The sequence below is a fragment of the Salvelinus sp. IW2-2015 genome, linkage group LG6.1, assembly GCF_002910315.2.
Source record: "Salvelinus sp. IW2-2015 linkage group LG6.1, ASM291031v2, whole genome shotgun sequence".
Lineage (NCBI taxonomy): Eukaryota > Metazoa > Chordata > Actinopteri > Salmoniformes > Salmonidae > Salvelinus > Salvelinus sp. IW2-2015.
In genome coordinates this window covers 7,925,648-7,944,997 of record NC_036845.1, presented here as the reverse complement: position 1 = coordinate 7,944,997, position 19,350 = coordinate 7,925,648, and the positions used below count along the sequence as shown (strand labels likewise).

Genomic DNA, 19,350 nt, shown 5'->3' with positions numbered 1-19,350 from the left:
GGAGAGCGAGAAGCAGGTGGGCGGCTGCGCTGTAACTGAGTCAGCGTTCCTAGGCCTCCTTGCGCACATACTTTTTCCAGGTCTACCTCACACATTTTCTAGCGGATTGAGGCAGGCTTTGTGCATGCGCCCACTCCTAATACAAAACTTGACGTTGCTGTCTTATGCCCATTTTGTCCCCCCCCTCAACTTTGGAAGTATGCCTGGCGTCATTGTCCATGGAAGACCGCATTTGCAACCCAAGCTTAAACGTCCTGACTGATGTCTGAGATTTGCTTCAATATATCCACATAATTTTCCTGCCTCATGATTGCCAGCTATTTTGAAGTGCACAGTCCCTCCTGACCAGAAAACCACCCCACAACATGTGCTGCCCACCCCCGCTCCTTCACGGTTGGGATTGGTTTCTTTGGCTTGCAAGCCCACCCTTTTTCTCCAAACATAACGACCGTCATTAATGGCCAAACATTAAATTTTTTTCATCAACCAGAGGACAAAGTACCATCTTTGTCCCAATTGCTGTTGCAACCATAGTCCAGCTTTTTTATCGCGTTGGCAGCAGTAGGCTTTTCCTTGCTGACGCCCTTTCAGCGTTATGTGGAATAGAGGACTCGTTGTTATACTTCTGGCATAAAGATACTTTGGTACCTGTTTCCTCCACATCTCCACAAGCGTCCTTTCCTTTGGCTGGATTGCATTTAGCACTTTTCGCACAAAAGTACGTTCATCTCTAGAAGACAGAAACGTCTCCTCCTGAGCGCGTATGACGCTCTGGCCATGTGTTTATAACTGCCGCTACTATTTTTGTACAGATGAACATGGTACCTTCAGCGTTGTGAAATTGCTCTCTCGGGTGAAACCAACTTGTGCGAGCTCTACAATTGTTTTCTGAGCGTCTTGCGCTGATCTTCAATGCATTTCCCATGAGCTCAAGCAAAGAGCACTGAGTTTGAAGGTAGGCCTTGAAATACATCCACAGTACACCTCCAATTACTCAAATTAGTCAATTAGCCTAATCAGAAGCCTTCTAAGCCATGACATCAATTTTGGAATTTCCAAGCATGTTTAAAGACACAGTCAACTTAGTGTATGTAAAACTTCTGCACCACTGGAATTGTTGCATACAGTCATTTATAAGCTGAAATTAATATGTCTGAAACAATTGGAAAATGCATGTGTCCTGCCCACAAGTAGATTTCCCTACGCTTGCCAACTATAGTTTGTTAACAATACATTTGCGGAGTGGTGAATAATTACTTTTAGACTCACCTAAGCTATCAAGAGTTCAATTAGGACTTTCCTCACTATCCGCTCTTTGGACGAACACAGAGTGAGAAGATAGAATGAGAGTAGGTTGGATCTATTATTTGTTTCCACAGTAAGCGGGGAATATAGAAACAAGCCTAACAGCTTTAAGCTACAATAGGCTACAGTACGTCTATTCCTGTATTAGCCTATCGCTCCTGGCACTTACACACCCAGTACATCACTACAATTAAAATAAACACAGCCCCTTTCCATAAGCAGGGCACCTCACTGAACAAGTAGGAGGCCGTCATGTTTAGGGGCCTTAGGTTTTCTTTACTCCTGGTAGCAGATTCAAATACTCAAACACATGGTTCCTTTCCTCAATAACTATTGTTGTGTTTTGCCATTTTCTGAGGCATTCCTAAATGTTAGCCTCTCTATAAAGCCAGCCATAATCCTCAAACTAAGGATAATTTAATGCTACCTCACATTCAGAAAAGCGTCACAATATTCTCCCACTTGAACTTCCATTGGTCATGCCATTACGTTCAAAATCACATAGTTTAACTCTCCTGAATAAAAACTATAACAGATATGTGCGTCCACATGTCAATTAAGCTTACGATTTCATTGCATGCCTACCTATAATACAAGTCATGGCCCTGCTATTGTGTACTAGAGCTAGGTGAAATGTCTACTCTACTGCTAAGATACGTCAAGACTCCAAGCTCTAGTAGCCTAATTCAGTAGCGATAGTTTAGCCTGCCAACATTCATGCGTAAAGTCCAACATTATCATTTAATAGCAGATTTTATGCCTTGTATGTTTATGTAAGATAAGCCTACGGTTTCTCTGCGATTCTCTAGTAAGAGAGAGAGAGGCTTTAAACACTGCAACTTCTTGATACAATCAGGACACATTTGTCATGAACCACTAGATCGCCGCCATCTAAGAAATGCATCCGCGATTCAACAAACACAGCTCAACCCAAACCTTCTGTCGTCGTGTCTCAAAATAAAGTAAAAGTCCTGATTTGCAATCGCCATTTACTTCAAGAAAAACCAGAACAAGAAAGCCTTAGACTTCAGAGAAACCATATGCCTTCTGCCAGAAAAATCCACACTTCATTCAACATCTAAAAACACCTATAAAACCTCAAGGCCGCAAAAAAATGACTGCTCTGCCCCAAAGCACTGATGTGTCAAGAATAAGATCAGCTTTAATGCCTACAGCAGCTGAAGTAGTAGGCTGTGCCCAAAATGCACGATATTCACTACATGGCTGCACTTAATTTGACCAAGCCCAAAAGTAGTGCACTACAATGGTGAGATAGTATGCCATCGGGACACAAACAACATTGGCAACATGGCCCCCGATGGGATGATAACCTTAGCTAACACTATATGTATGTATGTATGTAGTTGTAGTATTATGTATGTTGCTATGTATGTATGTAGGTATGTATGTATGTATGCTATGTATGTATTTTCTCCTGCCAGAACTTTGACTATGCCACTTTGCTCATGTTAAAATGTGCTGCCCCTTCACATTGCCAATTTGGCATTTCACCTCTGCACTTCCATAGAATTTACCTTTAATCGTTTCTAGTTGAGTTCATTCTTTGAAGCGCTTTACAAAGCTGCAATATGTCAACTTTTGCGCGACCGACGAGATTCACAATAAAAAAGTTATAATCTATCATCTCATTCAAAGCAAATCTAAGAAACGCAGATCTGTTCTATGCGCCCACTATTTCTATGCATCACTTGCTTAGATAGTTTGGGTCTTCCTTTAGTTTGATACACAGCCTTTCAAAACAGCTAAAAATATAATATTTTGGTTATGGAAATATATTTCACAGCCCCAGTTTAGATGCCTACAATGATTCTCTACACTATACTTGCTTGTTTTGCCACAAACTGAAATTAGGTGATCTATTACCATTTTGGTAACACTTTACTTGACACCCAGCATCATAACACGTTARGACAGCTGTCATAATATGGTCATAACACTGTCATGACCCATATATTTACACCTGTTGTGACATATATAGCATTATTTTATGGCTGTTTATGACACCTACATAAGAGTGTCAAAACCCACATTTATTCAAATTAGTMTTTTCCATTTCAAGAAGTTTCCTTTCGTTTGAAAGTTTGTTTCTTAAATCCTTTGTTGTTGTAATGAATTCTTTACAGTCATGCTTTTTTCAACATATTTTAAATAACACTGTCATGAAGCATTATGGCCATCCTGGGTCACTTTACTTGGACTAAGAAAATACACTTTATGACACCGTCAAGAAGCATTATGAGCATCATAATGTCGTACGTGCCCTTATATCAGTCTGCTCCTGCATTCATCCCAGTCATCAGCAACAGAGCATTGGGTTAGGTGCATGTGTGCACAATTACAACAACAAAAAAATATATATATATATAACATAAACATATTGTTGACATGTAGGTTATGATGTAATGGAATGTTTTGCCTTGTGTGGTAGGTTTTTACACACTTATGTAGGCGTCATAARCAGCCATAAAATAACACAATATATGTCACAACAGGTCTGAATATATGTGTCATGACAGTGTTATGACCATATTATAAAAGCTATGACAAGTTATGTCAGCTGTTATGACATGGTTATGACCGTGTCATAACGTGTTATGATGCTGGGTGTCAAGTAAAGTGTTACCCTTTGTAGCAACCAGGAAATGGCGGCGCAATTTCTGCATAGTGCATCTTTAAATGTCACTTCTTTTCTTCAGAGTTAAGGCCTTGACGGAATCCTATTTACATTTTACAGTCAGTATAAACTGAAACAGTAAACCATCTTGACAAATGGAAACTACTTTAGCAAGTAGGCCAACCTCTGTTTCCAAGGAATACGCCTAGTCTATTCAGTACACTAAAACATTAAACTAACCACAATACTATTTAACACAGACTCTTGAGCTCAATACTAAGTCCACAGCTGTGTAGCAGCCATAGTCCAATGGTTCATTATTACATATTCACGAACCTCATTGCATTGGCTGTTTTCGAGTTGCGGACATACAGTTGAAGTCGGAAGTTTACATACACTTAGGTCATTAAAACTTAGGTCATTAAAACTCGTTTTTCAACAACTCCACAAATTTCTTGTAAACAAACTATAGTTTTGGCAAGTGCATGTTAGGACATCTACTTTGTGCATGACACAAATAATTTTCCAACAATTTTACAGACATATTATTTCACTTATAATTCACTGTATCAAATTCCAGTGGGTCAGAAGTTTACATACACTAAGTTGACTGTGCCTTTAACACTTGGAAAATTCCAGAAAATTATGTCATGGCTTAGAAGCTTCTGATATACTAATTGACATCATTTATGCCAATTCGAGGTGTACATGGATGTATTTCAAGTCCTACCTTCAAACTCAGTGCCTCTGCTTGACATCATGGGAAAATCAAAGAAATCAGCCAAGACATCAGAAAAAAATATGTAGACCTGCACAAGTCTGGTTCATTCTTGGGAGCAATCAAAAACGCCTGAAGGTACCACGTTCATCTTACAAAACATAGTATGCAAGTATAAACACATGAGACCACGCTGCCGTCATACCGCTCAGGAAGGAGAGCACGTACTGTCTCCTAGAGATGAACGTACTTTGGTGTGAAAAGTGCAAACCAATCCAGAACAACAGCAAAGGACCTTGTGAAGATGCTGGAGGAAACAAGGTACAAAAGTATCTATATCCACAGTAAAACGAGTCCTATATCCACATAACCTGAAAGGCCGCTCAGCAAGGAAGAAGCCACTGCTCCAAAACCTCCATAAAAAAGCCAAACTACGGTTTGCAAAAGCACATGGGGACAAAGATCGTACTTTTTGGAGAAATGTCCTCTTGTCTGATGAAACAAAAATAGAACGTTTGGCCATAATGACCATTGTTATGTTTGGAGGAAAAAGGGGAGGCTTGCATGCCAAAGAACACCATCCCAACTGTGAAGCACGGGGTGGCAGCATCATGCTGTGGGGTGTTCTGCTGAGGAGGAACTGGTGCACTTCACAAAATAGATGGCATCATGAGGCAGGAAAATTACATGGATATATTGAAGCAACATCTCAAGACATCAGTCAGGAAGTTAGTTAAAGCTTGGTCGCAAATGGGTCTTCCAAATGGATAATGACCCCAAGCATACTTCCAAAGTTGTGGCAAAATGGCTTAAGGACAACAAAGTCCAGTTATTGGAGTGGCCATCACAAAGCCCTGACCTCAACCATGTAAATATTTGTGGCAGACCTGAAAAAGCGTGTGCGAGCAAGAAGGCCTACAAACCTGACTCAGTTACACCAGCTCTGTCAGGTGGAATGGGCCAAAATTCACCCAACTCATTGTGGGAAGCTGTGGAAGGCTACCCAAAACGTTTGCCCAAGTTAAACAATTTAAAGGCAATGCTACCAAATACTAATTGAGTGTATGTAAACTTCTGACCCACTGGGAATGTGATGAAAGAAATAAAAGCTGAAATAATCATTCTCTCTTACTATTATACTGACATTTCACATTCTTAAAATAAAGTTTGAGCCCTAAACTGGACCTAAGACAGGGAATTTTTACTCGGATTAAATGTCAGGAATTGTGAAAAACTGAGTTTAAATGTATTTTGCTGAGGTGTATGTAAACTTCCGACTTCAACTGTATTGATTCAATGTTTATGTATTCCTATTGGTTGGTTGAATTTACATATCGATAGGTGCTATACCATTGGTTATGCTTTCAGATAGGGGGAGATCACGAACGTAAATTCTTCCCAGTCTGATATTGACATGCAATTGGTAGGTCACATTCTGAAATACTGTATTCTATTTTCATATTTACAATGTGTACAAGTTCACTAAGTACATGTCTTGACGTATAAATGTGTACGGTGCCTGTTAGATATTGGGGGCATCCTGGGATGTGCTTTTGTATGTATTTGCTGTAAGAGCAAGTTAGCTCAAATTGTAATGTTCGCATTGGTTATTTCCATGCTAACAGACGAATCACGAATCTACAGCCATCTAATGTGGTTCCTTGTGTCTATCGTCAGAATAACCACCAATCAACTGGCATCGCTGGCTGGAAAGTCCTTTCTTTAAAAAGCTTCCCCAGTGGATAATGTCTGGCACCGCCAGTGAACTTTCACGTAACAGTCTCACTGGCTTTGTATGTCTGCCGCTGGTGGCAAAACCCATTTACCCCTCTGGGGATCAATAAAGTTAACTCGACAGACACTGTGATCCAAAGACCTATTAGAAGCAAACCAAGAGCAAGAACACAATCCATGTGTCCATTAACTATTAAAGATCAAAACCCTACATGTAGGCCTACATCAATTACAATGGGGTTTGAAATMATTGACACCRTTGATTAAGATGAGCAAAAATCATTGTAGAAAATAAATAATTACAATTCTGAGCTACATTGTATGTTCCAAAAAATGGGGACATTTTATTATTATATACTAATTCAATTTCTCAGAGAAAGAGATTTTGTTTAACAAGTTATCTATTTTTTTTAAAGGTAACGGGCAAAATTATTGACACCCCTAAATATTCTTACAAATAAAGTAGTCAAAAGTTTAGTATTTGGTCCCATATTCCTAGCACATCATGATTACATCAYGCTTGTGATCTTTGACCCTCTGTAAATTTCTCACTCATCATTATTACGATTCATTCAGGATTATCCGTAATCATGGTAGCATCCACATTAATGTAGAAGTGTTTAGAAACATATTCTATTCTTATTTACAATAAAAGTGACTCTAAAATGAAACAATACATTACTTACCATTCATTTCTATTGGGCACAAAATGATCTSAAACACAACCAAAACAAACTGCAAATGCAACCAACAAGTTTAGTAGTCACTGCTACTTTACTTCTAAAAATCTTTAGGGGTGTCAATAATATTATTTGTTAAACAAAATCTAGTTATTTGAGCAATCGTATTGGTATAAAATAATATAATTTCCCCATACAATATAGTTCAGTATTTTAATTATGTATTTTATACAGTCATTTTTGCTCATCTTTGTCAAGGGTGTCAATCATTTCAGACCACACTGTATGTACTGCACTATTATATACTGTACCATCTTTGATGACAGAAGTCTATCGATCCATCACTGACTGACCCAACATGGAAACATGATGCGACCCTCCAGATCTACCAAACAAAGAAAAACCAGACTTCTGTTCATTAGGGCACGCAACGTAAAACGCTTGAAAACTTTTAGCAACCGAAAATGAAACGTTTGTGTCCAGACCCTCCCTGTTTCAGACCGTTTTCRTCCGTTTGGAGACTAATGAACACGACTCAGAAGATACAGTTCTCCTTCATTGGCATCCCACTGGCATCCCAGACCATAAGCAGAAACTCATAACAGGACTATACACCTGACCTTTCAGACACAGTGTTTAATTGAAAGTAGAGCTGGGACGATAAACTGGAAAATATCGATCACATTGCTGATATCGTTCATTACTATAAGTAGCCTATACTAGAGAAATGTGAAGTTTGAAATTAAATAAGTTTCCTAATATGGGTGATTTTTAAATGGGACAATTTCCATCAAACTAGTAGTAGTAGTTTAAAGAATCATAATTGTTATTTTTTTATAAACGTATAGTTCTATTTATCGTTATTGCATCAATTCAGGCAATTTATTGCGATATGGATTTTGGTCGATATTCCCCAGCTCTAATTGAAAGTACAAAACAACTGAGACATTTCCATCCATAAAAATCCAGTTCAATAGTCCTACTCAATACAGTAATTAAGTTGGTAAGCTTTCCTTGGAGTGCTGTGGCAAACCTCCAGTCAGTTCACCCAGCTCTCTTTCGCTCCCTCTCCAACACCGCCTTGGAGCTGAGCCCAGAATCCCATAACATTTACTAGTTATATAACCCCAGGATAAAGAAGCTGTTTCTGCCCATTATTTACCAATTAAAAAATGGACAGTGTGAATGAGCCCGTCGAGGAAGAGATCAGATGCATATAGGCTCGCTACTTCTAGGAACTGTTAAGCTAGTTGAGATACTTTGTGTTTAGCTGCATGACTAAACGAGTGTGTCTGATACTAGAAAAGTGGACATAGCCTATTCATATTCTATTCTTTAGCCTTAACCACAATGAAAGCCCAAGGGAGAGGGTGGGTGGTGGATGACAAGCTAAAATCCCCACAGCACAGGCTTCCTAAATAGCCCTTTAGGGCTAGATGGGTTGAACTCTCCTCTACAGGGCGGGTGACCAGGCTGATTGATAGTCTATTTCCCACTGGACTGGGGTTGAACTGCTGCACGTGGAAACAAACAATGTAAGAAACAATCCGGTTAATCCATTGATTGAGACCACTGCTGACGGTCTTACGTCGGGTCCAGATTCCCCATGCTGGGCCATGCACCATGTGAATCACCATCAATGTATTCAGCCCAAAGGAATGTGCGTCCATGCCACTGCCATTCATTGGCTCTTCTGTTTTCATTCATGCTCTGCCACTAAATCTATTGGCCATGACAGGTACATTCACAGCAAGGTTTTTTTGTTATGGCCCAGCTGAGAGAGTGGGGCTCTGGGTTTAACCTCTCGCTCCCGTCTTCCCTCAGCTCTGGCTCTGGGGTGAGGGAGGGCTTATAGCAGGAGAACTGGGAGTGTTTAAACAGTATTTTCCTAACCACTCCATGTATAGTTTTATATACAGTTCCATATGTTAGATGCATATAGAGCGTTTTGTTATTTTTACGTTTATGACTTGTGTAAATAAGAGTTCCAAATCCCAAATGGTGCTGCTTCAGCAAACACTAGAATATTACCACAGCTAATAAAGAGCTTATAAAACATGGCAGACCTGGGTTCAAATAGTATTTGAAATCCTTTTAACACTTTAGCTGTGCTTGCTTGAACTTGCCTTGTGAAAAAGTACCAATGGAATACTCACAAAAGTGAAAACCCCGCCCAACTGGCACTGCAGCCAGGCTCAAGTAAACGCTCAAAGTTACTGAAAGAAAACAAATCATATTTGAAGCTAGGTCTGATAGATGGTGTGGTTAAACTATGGTCTAAGCCAATAGTTTTAACAGAAAACATCACAGTATTAAATTTGAGCAATTGTAACATTCATAATTGCTATTCCAAAATAATTGATATCTCTGACATATTAAAACATTTCAAATCTACACATGAACACTCAAGACCCAAGGTCAATGTACTGAAATATAGATGGTACAAAACATCTAGTAAAAGACATGTATTATTTACCTGATAATTTGGATGGTGTAGAAAATAATCTGGACATCCGGCTACAGCCATGTTATGGAGCTATTTCTCAATCTCTGTTCTTTGGGTTTTCCCATTCACTTTTGATATATGATGCAAGAACCTGTAAAAGAAAACAGGAGAGATTAATGAAACTAGATARGCAAAAATGTAGCTAATGGGTTCACAATAAAACAGTTTCTGATGATCTTTTACAATTATTTTTTACTGCATCAAGGATAGCATACACAGACGTTTTGGGTTAACATCTTTCTTCAGTGTGTAGCTTCATGACGGACGTGAATTCAACTAAAATGCTTCAGAAGGATAAGGAAGTCTCACAAACAGTGGAGACTAATATAGCACAGAGCACATCTTAACCCACATAGTTCTCTCTACGGGTCAGTAAACACTAGCGTAAACACTAAKCAGCTTCTAGCAGCAAACAACTCTCAGGTCTTAGTTAAAGGCTATGTTATGATTGTTCAAAAGTTCTAAGTTGAAACTACTGTGTGTGGATAGAAATGAAACCTACAGTGAACTTCCTCACTCAAAAAAGCTTTTATGTTGCTTTTTTAATCATTCTCAAGAGGTTTATAGACTACAATTGACCACCTTTATCACCCGGCTTGGTTGGTGGTGTTGATCATTAGAACCCAGATGAAAACAGATACAAAAGGAAAAAGTTGGTGCAGATCAAATCATGTAGTATTTTGTTGCAACCACTGTCTGAGAATCCTGGTCAGTCAGACAAGATCACATTTAAAACTTATGAGAAACAGAAACAGCGACTGACACAATGATGCTGTTATTCCAAGTCCTTCAGCCAATACTTTGCTGGTGCTTCCTGTGAGTGTTGACATGTAGCTAAAGCCTCGTCCAATCCCTGGGTCAAGACAGGAGAAAGTTCAACAACAAGTTGGACTTTTGGTCTATTTGAACATCTTAAAGTCAGTATCCTATTAACCTCTTGATAGCCTACATCTACAAACACTTGTAAACATTTCCCCTGAAATACAGGCCCTATACATGACACAGTCATCTGCAGACTTAGGCCTAGCACAGTCTCTTACTGAATGAAGATGAATGGCTTTTTGGAGTTCTCCCCCCCCCCAACTCAAACCACAATTACCTAAGAATACTTTTTCATACATGTACAGTTAGACCAGAACCATAGATTTTGCWAGTTTGGACGTATACACTGGGTGGACAATACATTAGGAACACCTTCCTAATATTGAGTTGCACCCCCTTTTGCCCTAAGAACAGCCTCAATTCGTTGGGGGTATGGACTACAACGTGATGAAAGCATTCCACAGTGATACTGGCCCATGTTGACTCCATTGCTTCCCACAGTTGTGTCAAGTTGGCTGGATGACCTTTAGGTGGTGAGCCATTTTTGAAAACACAGTAAACTGTTGAGCGTGAAAAACCCAGCAGAATTGCAGTTCTTGACACATAAAAATGTAATTGGGAAAAACAGTAAATTTATATTTTCCAACGGGGCTATACACTTGCGTGAGGTTTTTTCTCTCGCCTGAGTAGCCTCATTTCACTGCCAAAAATAAAATTAAAACATCTAGTGTTCAGCGAAATAACAACACAACGTCAAATACAGGTAGTCTAATCAAATAATTAACATCCAATCACATTAACCGTTACTCTCTTGCAGGAAACCTTCACTCTTGCGCAGTCATTTAGAAACGAAACATGACAATTTGAAAAATAAGCCACGGGAGTTTTTTGAGCGAGAATAAAGACGACTTTCGAATAGTAAGACATGTATAAAAGCAACATATACCATTAATAAGAAGGGGCTAGAAGCGTCTTATATGGTGAACTACCGAGTGGCTAGGACAGACAAGCCCCAAACTATTGTGGAGGACTTAATTCTTCCTACTGTCGCGGATATGAAGGTGACAATGCTGGGGGATAAGGCCCKAAAAAATGATACAGACAATTCCTTCATCAAACAACACTGTTTCACGACGCATCAGTGACATGGCAGGACATGTTTTGAAACAATTACTGCTTTGCATACAAACCAGTGAATTATATGCGTTACAGCTGGATGAGTCAACAGACGCGGCGGGCCTGGCACAGCTCCTGGTATAGGTCAGTTACGTTTATGGGGGGTCAATTAAGGAAGACATCCTCTACTGCAAACCACTGGAAACCAGGACATGAGGATATGTTAAAAGTACTGGACAGCTTTGTGATATCAAATGGACTTTGGTGGTCAAGATGCGTTGATATCTGTACTGAGGGCGCAAAAGTCATGACAGGGAGACATAGTGGAGTGGTAACGCACATGCAAGCAGTTGCTCCCGACACCACTTGGGTACACTGCAGCATCCACCGAGAGGCTATTGCTGCCAAGGGAATGCCTGACAGCTTGAAAGACGTTTTGGACACCACAGTGAAAATGGTTAACTTTGTTAAAGCAAGGCKCCTGAACTCTCGTTTATTTTCTGCACTATGCAATKATATGTGCAGCGACCATGTAACGCTTTTACAACATACAGAAATAAGTGCGCTGGTTATCAAGGGGARAAGTATTGACATGTTTTTTGGAATTGAGAGACGAGCTTAAAGTTTTCTTTACAGACCATCATTTTCCCTTGTCTGACCACTTGCATGATGATGAGTTTCTCACATGACTGGCCTATCTGGGTAATGTTTTTTATTGCCTGAATGATCTGAATCTAGGATTACAGGGACTCTCCGCAACTATATTCAATGTGCGGGACAAAATTGGGGCTATGATTAAAAKGTTTTTTCTGTCTGCATTAACAAGGACAACACACAGGTCTTTCCATCATTGTATGATTTTTTGTGTGCTAATGAACTCAAGCTTACGGACAATGTCAAATGTGATATAGTGAAGCACCTGAGTGAGCTGGGTGCGCAATTACGCAGGTACTTTCCCGAAACGGAAGACACAAACAACTGGATTCGTTATCCCTTTCATGCGCTGCCTCCAGTCCCCTTACCATCATCTGAACAAGAGAGCCTCGTAAAAATTGCTACAAGCTGTTCTTATGTTTAATAAATGTATAGTATAGTGTGTGTGTGTGTGGCAGGCTTACAATGATGGCTAAAACACAACATTTGAGAATGCGCTGACCGGTACGGGACTATAAAAAGTTTGGGAATCACTGATCTACACTGATTGAAGTGGAATTAATAAGTGACATCAATAAGGGAACATAGCTTTCACCTGGATTCACCTGGCCAGTCTGTCGTGGAAAGAGCAGGTGTTCCTAATGTTTTGTACACTCAATGTAGATGGCTCTGAGTGAGACRCTTTTGATGKTATTRCAGAAATACTTCTATCAGGCTATTAATTGGTGTTTGGAGTTGCAGTAAGCCTAGACTGTCCCATGCCATGTAGTCATGGACTATTTTCAGGAATGATCAGGATTTTCAGGTTGCCTGGTACTGTTACAGTGCTATTTCCCGTCCCACGGCCCTGCCTGATTACATAAGGAAGTAAATGCTGGCCGCAAGTTTCACAGCCAGCAGGAGCACCACTCCTACTCTTCCCTGCTCCAAAACAAAATTAGAAGAAGCCCCCTGAAGGATGTCATGGTAGCCATAGATCATGTGGACCACTGTCAGTGCCAAGAGAGAGAGAGAGAGAGAGAGAGAGAGAGAGAGAGAGACCTCCTTTTGTTAGTAGGTATCTGCTGTTAATTTATCAGCAGGGGAAATACAGTAGCACAGCATTTTCATTCAGCACCAGTTCTGCCTTCCACTCTCATCGGATAGAGAACTAGAGCCAGGCAGGCCCAGGCCTTGATGCTGAGTGGAACTGACTGAACAGTTTGAGTTCCTTGAAAAAGATGTCTGTTCCACTGGGTAGCGGAGGCCCTTGCCAATAGCTTCAACAGAAAAGTAGTGGGCAGATTCCATGAGCTTTTTTCCTCATGCTGCCTCTCCCTGAGATTGACAAAAGAATGCAGCAAAATCTTCTCCTGGGGTTCTTAAATACTGACTTAAATAGAAAAACCTAGAGAAACAGGCTTGGTAGGGTGAGGTAGCAGAGATAAGGTCTGATGTGAGAAAGTACAGAGCGATTTCTCGGACCCTCATCATCGCCATCTTGAGTAGTCAAGCAAACTTCAGCTAGGCAAACATTTAAATTAAAATATTGTTGTAGCCCAAACAATGAATTTATAGCTTACAACAGTACCTCCAAGTTCCTCAGAATTAAATAACTGTGTAATTTCAGCATTACAGTCCGCCAAACCTGATAATAAAATATGAATTATCCCCAAAATAAAAAAAAGCTAACTGGACATAAATTACATTAAAAGTCCTGAGTAACTGTCATCGTTTCCAATTTGTTGAGAAAGCACAGCATGAACAAAGTTTTGATCCAAATAATGATCCACTCATGAGTTTATCTGCAATAAAGAGCTTGGCACTTGGATCAATAGAACCACTGAATGGGCTCACTTGTAATTAGTGTGTGTGTGTGTGTGTGTGTGCGGTGTGTGTGCGGTGTGTGTGCGCTCTGTGTGTATGCACCGCGCTTTGAACTGCTATGTGTGTCTCAGTCCCGGTCTGTGTCTGTTGCCCCACCGATGTAAGAGCCAAGGTTAATGTACTGTCACAATTCATACTGTACTGTACCGGGTGATCTTGAGAACACATTGATCTCTTGCCCCTCGCCTATGACACTTAACAGTAAAGCCCTCATCATAAAGCTGGTCTGAGAGGAGAGGCACAAAAGGTATGTGTGATAAACACTCTTTACTGTGAGATATGGCTGAAAGGGCTTTCCTCCATGAATAAAATCAGAACATTCTAGTGTGTTCTTATGACACATGCCTTGGGGCTTACTTGGCATAATTGGACAAATTGACAAAAAACATGTACCTATGTTTAATCATTCCTTWTCAGAATCAGTCATTCTGTGTGTGGGGGGGGGGGTAAAAGGGCCTTTGATTTGACTCATTCCACTTGAACAGAATAGTGAAATATGATTAACTGTGATCTTAACGGAGCAATTAGCCCCAAAGCATAGATCAACTAGAAAGGCTGGGGACTTTAGAGCACCGTGTGCCACTGGTACTGTACGCATCTGTACTAATTAGAGAGATTGTTGCTCAAGCTTGCATGAACGAAGAATGTAACTTCAAACAGAGCCTTAACAATGGACATCTTCATCACAGCTAGGCTTAATTATTACAGCCGTGTGAGAGTGGAGAGAGAGAGAGCATGCTAACTTTTAGCCATAACTATTAAAGTAAGGGGTTCTCCTTCTCCACTGGGCTCTTATTCAACAAGACAAATTTCCTCTGTCTGCTTGTGGGATTTCAAGTCAACATTTCTCCATGCCAGGGAGGGAGGGAGGGGTGCAGTCAGAGGTTTGAGGTCTATTCCTCGGGCTATGCTCATGTTTCTCTTGCAGTTAACTCGTTCTGTTGTCTTTGCCGGTCTAGTCACACAGAGCTAGAGAACAACGGTAGGTCTATACTGTACGTGACGGTACAACTATGTTGTGACAATCAATGTCATCTTAACATACGGTGGAAAAGGGGCACCTAACAACAACTAGACTGTACTTGGTCCTTGACGTTATGATGAGGGCTGACTGCCTGCATTTCATTGGGATTCATTCTTCATGTGCAATATAGGAACTATGCAGTAGCCCTACTGTGGCAGGCTCCGGGATGGCTTGTTTGCTTTGCTTGGTCATTATGGTACAGTAACAAGTTCATATGTGCTTATTCTTTACGTTCTAGATTTCAACCACACATTGACAGTCATACGGTGGTGAGATGGCTTGGTTTGCTTGGTACAATACAGTAAGAACTTCATGTGTGCTTACACTGTGAGGGGAAKGCTTTAATATCCTGCAGTGATTAGCACCAGAACAGAGGCAAAGCCCAGGCTTGGGATCATCAAGAGCACTGGCTATTTAAAGTAAAGCCTAATTGAAACTGAACCAACATTTCCCTAAAGAGAAGAGATCTCCTCTTTTGCATGTCGCTGCTGGTTTTAAGGTCCAGGCTGGGACCAGAGATGGGTGTTAAGGAGACTTTAGCTACCACACTAACTGCTTGGTCAGTCAGTGGCTGTGATTCCATGCAAGGTGGAATCTCTCTTGGTTAACAAGCTTCTTAAACGAGCACAGATTTACAAACGGTGTCGTKAACATCATTGCTTCCATTAACACAGACTGAATGGTGGAATGGAACACCAAATAATTTAATTAAGACCTACACTGGTATCAAATAGCCTATAGGCCTCAAACGAGAGAACGACCGATTATGATTTTTCAACGCCGATACTGATTCTTGGAGGACCAAAAAAAGCCGATACCGATTAATCGGACGATATGTATATATATATATATATATATATATATATTTGTAATAATGACAATTACAACAATACTGAATGAACAATGAACACTTGTATTTTAACTTCATATAATACATAAATAAATTCGATTTAGTCTCAAATAAATAATGAAACATGCTGAATTTGGTTTAAATAATGCAAAAACAGTGTTGGAGAAGAAAGTAAAAGTGCAACATGTGCCATGTAAAAAAGCTAACGTTTAAGTTCCTTGCTCAGAACATGTGAACATATGAAAGCTGGTGCTTCAATATTCCAAGTTCTTCAATATTCCCTGTTAAGAAGTTTTAGGTTGTAGTTATTATAGGAATTATGATYTGTCAACTATTTCTCTCTATACCATTTGTATGTCATATACTTTTGACTATTGGATGTTCTAGTAGGCACTTACGTTTTGCCAGCCTAATCTCAGGAGTTGTTAGGCTTGAAGTCATAAACAGCGCTGTGTTTTAAGCATTGCTAAGAGCTGCTGGCAAACGCAGTAAAGTTTGAATGAATGCTTACGAGCCTGCTGCTGCCTACCACCGCTCAGTCAGACTGCTCTATCAAATCATAGACTATAATATAATAAACACAGAAATACGAGCCTTTGGTCATTAATATGGTTATATCCGGAACCTATAATTTCAAAAACAAAACGTTTATTCTTTCAGTGAAATACGGAACCGTTCCGTATTTTAACGAACGGGTTGGCAACCCTAGGTCTAAATATTGCTGTTACATTGCACAACCTCAATGTTATGTCATAATTAATGTAAAATTCTGTCAAATTAGTTCGCAACAGCCAGGCGGCCCAACTGTTGCTATACCTGACTCTGCGAGCAATGAACGCAAGAAGTTGACACAATTTCCTAGTTAATATTGCTGTTAACATGAATTTCTTTTAAACTAGATATGCAGGTTTTAAAAATTATACTTCTGTGGTATTGATTTTAAGCAAAGGCATTGATGTTCATGGTTAGTACACTTCGTGCAACGATTGTGCTTTTGTTAATTCATCCCCCGTTTGGCAAAGTAGGCTGTGATTCGATGATAAATTAACAGGCACCACATTGATTATATGCAAGCAGGACAAGTTAACCTAGTAATATCATCAACAATGTGTAGTTAACTAGTGATTATGTGAAGATTTGATTGTTTTTTATAAGATAAGTTTAATGCTAGCTAGCAACTTACCTTGGCTCTTTGCTGCAATCGCGTAAGCAGGTGGTCTAGCCCTGCACGTAGTTTCCTTGTGGAATGCCATGTAATCGGCCATAATCGGCATCGACAAAAAATGCAGATAACGATCTGGTTTTGAAACTTGAAATCGGCCCTAAGTTAATTGGCCATGCAATTAAATCGGTCCGACCTCTCCTCAAACTCTACGGTAAAAAATATGTACCAAATGCCTCATCAACTCAAACACCCAATGATATGCATACAATAATGCTAAACTTTAACATAGGGTAAACAGACACATCTTAAAAATAGATTTGAAAAATTTAACGTAAAAATATATATATATGGGTCCCTTAACAAGTGCCTAAACTTCAGGAAAGTAAAAAACTGCTAACACATTCTCTTGAATAGACATACATTCCATTAAATAGAGTGTGAGTGGGAAATATTACACTTTTAACCTCATATTTCTGGGCCACGTAATTGAAGTAAAGCAGAAATCTATAAACTTCTTATGGCCCAGGCTGCCAAATATTTCCTTGTAAACGGAGTTGGTGGYTTGGGTTCTCTGGGACRTGTCTGTGTTCCCTCCTCACCTCACACTGCCCAAATGCATAGCATTCACAGGGCTATACTTTCCCCTCCTTTCCAAATTGGGGCACACTTCAAAATAGTAGGGCTATTTATAGTTCTGGCCGTCCAGAATCATAACAGCAACCTTTGCAACAGACCTGTACACAAGTCAGTCTAGTCATTACTACCCAGTACGTTTACAGCACTATGCTTACAAGCCTGAGATCTGTGAGGTAGGCCTGTGGACGTTGGGGAAAACTTTGAAATGGGCATATAGGCCTAGATGTGTAAACTTGAAATACAAACAACTGGTGTTTCTTACAGTCTGAGCCTTCGGACAAAAATAGTATGACTAAGATCAAACTGAAGGTCAATTGCAGTTGAATTGCTTTCATGTCTTCTTTTTTWAAAGAAACATTTATATGAAACAGCCTAACTCTGTCCTTCCGTCTTGAAAAACAGCTCAAGCACAACCACTGATAGGGCTTGATTCTCAAATGCAAAGAATAATGGTGACATCAAGGTCCATCAAAGATAAAGGATAAGTACTAATATGCATTGAAAGCCATTTGCTGGGTGGTAACCCTCAAGAGTGTGACAATCTTCTAGTGGCATTGTTTCTCCAAACAAAACAAAAAGCTTCACTGTATGTTGAACAAACAATAAACTACGCGACCCTGCATTCTGGCCCACCTTAAAGCCACAATCTGTGTTTCAGCCCATTGATTGAACAGCAGGAAATATCCCAGAATGTGCCTGAGAATACATAGGCCAGCTTCCACCTGAGCAGGTGAGGCCCAGTCTTGCAGACTGTTACGTTTCTTGCCTGCTTTAACTGTCTGCCTATCTAACCTACTACACTGCCTGCCTGCTACACTGCCTGCCTGCTACACTGCCTGCCTTTTTGCCACACTGTCCTGCCTGCCCTACATCTGCCTGCCTGCCCCACTGCCTGCCGCCACACTGCCTGCCTGCTACACTGCTTGCCTGCCACCTGCACAACTTGCCTGCTCTGCCACACTGCACACTGCCTGCTGCCAACATACTGCCTGCCTGTACATGCCTGCCTGCTTGCAGATATCCCCTCCATCACCACACCACATGCTCGCTGGATGAATCTCAACTGCAGTCCTCCTTTGGAATGCTGGGAAGCAAATTCTTTCACATAGGCTATGGATAAAAAAAATAGCAATGGCCTTTGAATGGGTTATGCAACTGAGTTGTAGGCCAAAGAGTAGTGATGAAGAGAAGGCCTCTGGCAGTGTGGCAGAGCCGGGGCACTGGCCTGTGTCAGCTGTGGAGCTGAGGCTTGCTTTGGAGCTATGAGGGGAAACCGGCAGCTGAGCTGCCTGGGAGGGGAGCTGGGGGTGAAGCTGCAGGGAAGCTGGGGCTTGAGGGGTTGGGACGGGGCTGGGACTGCGCTGGAGTACGCTGGGGTTGGGGAGGCTGGGACTGCCGGCGGAGCCCCTCAGGGTGTGGTACTTAGTCCCTCCTGTACTCCTGGTTCAGCGACTGCGTGGCCAAACAGACCTCCACACCATCATAAGTTTGCTGCGACACACAGGCCTGATCACCCAACAGATACGAAACAGCCTATAGAGAGGAGGATCAGAGACCTGGCAGTGTGGTTCAGGACAACAAACCTCCCTCAATGTGAGCAGACAAAGGAAGCTGATCGTGGACTACAAGAAAAAGGCGG

General features: G+C 40.7%; 1 pseudogene; it reads right to left on the bottom strand.

Annotated features, from left to right (window-relative positions):
* Positions 1-19,350, bottom strand: part of LOC111964971 (growth factor receptor-bound protein 10-like) — a 98,056-nt pseudogene that overhangs the window by 61,048 nt on the left and 17,658 nt on the right.